This window comes from Parus major, chromosome 17, assembly GCF_001522545.3.
Source record: "Parus major isolate Abel chromosome 17, Parus_major1.1, whole genome shotgun sequence".
In the NCBI taxonomy this organism is placed as follows: domain Eukaryota; kingdom Metazoa; phylum Chordata; class Aves; order Passeriformes; family Paridae; genus Parus; species Parus major.
In genome coordinates this window covers 2,213,434-2,218,213 of record NC_031785.1, presented here as the reverse complement: position 1 = coordinate 2,218,213, position 4,780 = coordinate 2,213,434, and the positions used below count along the sequence as shown (strand labels likewise).

At 45.4% G+C, this 4,780-nt stretch overlaps 1 protein-coding gene across 6 annotated transcripts in view; it reads right to left on the bottom strand.

Annotated features, from left to right (window-relative positions):
- KCNT1 (potassium sodium-activated channel subfamily T member 1) overlaps positions 1–4,780 on the bottom strand; it is a 78,185-nt gene that overhangs the window by 59,585 nt on the left and 13,820 nt on the right. The window lies entirely within an intron of this gene.

Here is a 4,780-nt window from a genome sequence, read left to right as displayed (position 1 = left end):
AGGGATGTCCCCAACAGGAGCAGGGATGTCCCCAGCAGGATCACACAGGGATGGCTCCAGCAGGAACACACAGGGATGGCCCCAGCAGGAGCAGGGATGTCCCCAACAGGAGCAGGGATGTCTCCAGCAGGAGCACACAGGGATGTCTCCAGCAGGAGTAGGGATGTCCCCAACAGGAGCAGGGATGTCCCCAACAGGAGCAGGGATGTCCCCAACAGGAACACACAGCGATGTCCCCAGGGGGAGCACACATGGATAGCTCCTGGCACAAGCTGGCTGGGCTGGCAGGGGCAAACTCCTGTTTGTGCTGTCACACAGAAACCTCCTGACAAAGCCTTGACTCAGGGAAACAGCCTAATCCAATTAATAACTGGTTTGGTTTTGCTTTGCCAGGTGGCAAAAGCAGAGGAGAAGCAATTCAATTCTGCCGGCTACACGGGCACTCCTGAGCTCTTGTTTGGGATCCCACCACCTTCACCAGTGGAATTTGTTACTTGGTTTGTTCAGGCATCACCATCGAGTTGTCCCTTGAGAGATTCTGCACCCAGGGCTGGTGGAAATGAGTCTAAACACCATTGCTGAGGGAATGGATATTAGCAATAATATCCATCCTGCTTTACAAACAAGGGGTCAGACTGCTGGGGGATGAAGAGCCTTCACCAGCAGAATTTTGTGGCACGCAGGCTCCAGAGCTGAATCTCCTAATTCCAGGTACAAACCTTCACTGGCACACATGCTACAGCCTGAGCAGACTTTGCACTGACTTAAAATATTGCCCATTACCTCACCAGCACAGAAATAAATGTCTCTAACTTCTGGATACAAATTGGAATTTTCAAATTGGCATCTGCATCTTCCAAATAAAATGAGGAAAATTGCCCATTAAATCAAATAGCAATGAAGTGAGGATTGAGCCACAGACATATTCAAGGAACCTGCCTCGGGAACACAAAACTACCCAGCTCCATTAATGTAATGATGCATTTTGATGAGGAAGTCACTTGGGGCATGTTAGCATGAAAACTGCAGGGATAAGATCCTCCAAGGCTGATATTGCAGCACTTCACTTTGCTCATGCCAAACATAATCTGACCTAAGATTCAGAGCCATCACTTAGTGACAAATTAAAGAGACGATGACCAGATGTCAGGTCACAGACAAAGAAGTTGTCAGACTCTAAAGAAACTGTAAACAGAAACTCAAAAGAATCGGCCCCAGTTGTCAAAATCCTCTTTTCTTGGTTATGCAACATCCAAAATATCTTTGATTTTAAATAGGAGATGTTAAAATTTTATAGAGAAGTTACTGCATTCTTCTGCACAAGCAGCTTTTCCAAACATTCTCATCCATCAAAATGATTTTTTGCTGATAATTAGCCTCAGAAAAATGCACTTAATCAAAGTGACATCCATTACTTCTCGCTCCTGTAAATAGGACTGTGGCTTCTGACGATGATTTTCTGGAAAGCATTCAGACTATTTAAATTAGGCAACAAATAAGCTCCTAATGACACTTTTCTGAGATACAGTTTAATTTTATTTATGGGCTTTTTTTATACGTGCCCCAACCCAGCTGTCAGCACTGTCCAAGAAAAGAGAATGCAGGAGATCAAAAACTGCCATAGTCAGGACAGCAAACATCAAAGGGATGCCACAGCTTGGGGTATGAAACAATATTTATCCATCCAGCAGATGTGCTTTCTCAGCTGCCTTTAATCAGCACTTGCAGCATCACTTCAGAACAGGAGCCTCGCTGGCAGCCCCAGCTCTGAGGGGCTGCTGTGCTCAGCCCCTGCTCCCTTCCCCCAGCACCTCTGGCCTCGCTCCCACAGCTCCATGGACAGAGGATCCCCCTGCCCAGAGCACCAGGAATGTGAAAAGGTCCCAGCAGTGTTTGTGCCCCCAGTTCTTCACCTTCTCTCGGTTACAGGCTCAGCATCTCAAGCTCTGCCTTTGCTGGTGTATCCCAGAGGCTCCGAGTGCCTTCATGTCCACAAAGCATCAGGGAGATAAGAAGTGCAGTACTGCCATAAGCAAGCAGAACAAATCCATTTTTCTCCCAGTATTGACATGGACAGCACCTTCCAAATGGGAAAGGAACTTCTGAAGCAGGCAAGACTAATGCCAGACAACAGAGGCGACTGCAAGGCTCCCAAAGAGAATCTTCCCTCCCCAAAGGAAAAATCACCTCCCAGTCCCTGTCAGTCAGATCCTTGTGCTGAGAGCAGTTTGCACCCTTTGGGAATTCGGAGCTGAATGACACCTAATCCTGTTTCTGTAACCCAAAGACCTGCCTGGCAGAAATGTCAAGCCCAGAATTTAAAAACAGCTAAGCCCAAAGCCTTCCACCATCTCGTGGGAGTGAGTTCCGAAGATGAGTAAGATGATCCTGGAAGTAGCACTTGGACTTGACAACTCTAGATTTGCTTGTCATTAGGCTTTTCTCTCTCTGTTTCACAAATCCATTTTCCTCCCACATTCCATTCCCAGTCAGCCGTTTCCTATCTGCTTCCTGGCCAATTTATTGCATCCACCACAGGACGTTCAAAGTGTTATTTTAATTCTCCTGTCAATCAGTCCACCTGCCAAAGAGCAAGCCCTGCTCAGATCAACTGCGTTCATCTTTCACATTGCAAAAACAAAAGCAAATTAGGAGCAGCCTGATTTACCCATTCCACCTCACAATTGCTGATCAGTTCCTTTGGTTCCAGAGGTTATCTGGACCTCTCCTGCTGCTGTACCACAGCTCTCTAATTATCTACTTGTTCCAATGAGCTCTCATCTCCTCAAGCTCCAGCATTACCTCATTCCCTTACCTCAGCCCAGGCTTGGTGTCTCTTCAGCATCCTCTGTGATGAGGATGCACTAATTCATCTCTAACAGGAACACTTTTAATTCTCCAGAAGCAGCAAAGCCCAGGCTCCCCTTTGGCCTCTGATCCTTTTAGTCTTTGCTGACCCCAGAAACCTCCTCACTTCCAGCAGCACACTCATCCCAGGGTAATGCTCAAAAGCAGATACTCGAGACATTAATGTTTTGAGCATTCCTGCTACAAATAAATGAGATATTCAGCATTATCAGGGTGTTTTCCTCCAGTGTTACATCCCTGAGTCCAACGAGCTCTATTTTACCACTCATGGTTCCCACAGGGTTTATGTGGGGGAATTCTCAGCCCATCCCTGTCAGGGCTGTAACAAAACCCTTCAGAGCACAACCTTGAGCTGCTTATCATCCACAAACACAGCTAAGCCAAAAAGTCTTTCTGTTTCTCATCTTTTCCTTCACCAGCCTAAATCAGCTCCTGATTCAGTGGGTTTGGAGCAGACTAATGAACTAGTCATAATTACTCCAGCGAGCTTGATTCAGCCACAAAGTCCCACGATTATTAATGACTTGGACTGGAATTTAGGCCTAAGAGCAACATTTCCCAAAGCCCACGGCTCAGCTCAGCTCCCAGAGAAGTCAAGTGAACTGCAGTGAACAGCAAATGTGGGCTCAGAGATCTGCATTCACAAACAAAATGAAATTATCGGTATTTTCCAGACAAAGGGGAAATCAAGCAACTCAAGCAAACGGCACAAAGCCAGTGAAACTGAGATATCTTGAGAAACAAGGCTAATGAATTCTGGAGAAATGGGGATAATGAATTAACAAAACAACCCAGAGTATCTCCGCATTAAAATTAAAGAGAGATGCTGAATCAGAAAGACTCAAATCTAGAGGAAAATGAAGGTTAAGGGGTGTAACCAGAGAAATACAGAAAGAACACGATCTGCAATTGCCATCTTCCATATTTCTGATGTTTTCAAATACTCAAATATGAAAACTATTAAACCTTCAAACTTGACCAAATGAGCCATATCACAGCCATTCTGAAACCCAGACATTTTCTGCAGTGAGAATTTCATGTTAACTTCTCACTCGGTGTCATAAAACTGTATTAATGTTTAAGTGTCTGTTAAGGAAATCTGGGCTTTAAAACCTCCAGGATCACAGACTCATTTTCGAGCCAGATCAATTTTATGCAGCGATAAAAGTTAAGAACACTTATAGAGAACATTTGTAAAACCCACATTCACAGCCTCAAAGCCAAATTCTTCTCTTTTTTTTCTTATTTTTTTCTTTTTTATTTTTTATTTTTTTGCATGATACTTGTACATATTTTAAAAAAAGAAATTATCTTTTAAGAGCAATGCACAAAAGCCTTGATGCAGGTGTACCAAGCACACAGCAGCTAGTCAAGGACTAACCAGGTTTTTTTCCAACAAGAATTACATCTCTCTCTGTTTGCATCACGCAATTAATTAGTGGGGAAAGATAAAAATCTGCTTCCCCATTAGCACAGCAGCTCCTGGGTATTTATGATTTGAACAGAGTTGAAGGGAAGGTGTTTGTTCCTCTTAATTTAGCTGCTCTGCCCATGGAATTTTCTTGCCACTCATGGCATTCCCTGTGTTGCTCACTCAGCCTGGGGATAAATCCCAGCCAGGCAGGAACAGCAGGCTGCTGCTGAGCACATAAAGGCCATTCCTCTGGTCAGCCCAGGGAAAGGAGAGAGGCACCACAACCCCAGCAGCACTTCAGAGTTACCCTGCTGCCAGCACAGCATCCGAGAGCAGCCTGGAGCAGCCGTCCCTCCTAAATAAATGGTTGTCAGCCCAAATTCCACACACGGTGGAGTCCCACCAGCCCCTCACTGTTCTACACCTCTCCCCGACCTCGGTCCTTTCTCCTGCTTGCCAGCCCCTGATGGGACTGCAGGATACAGCAAGCTGCCCACA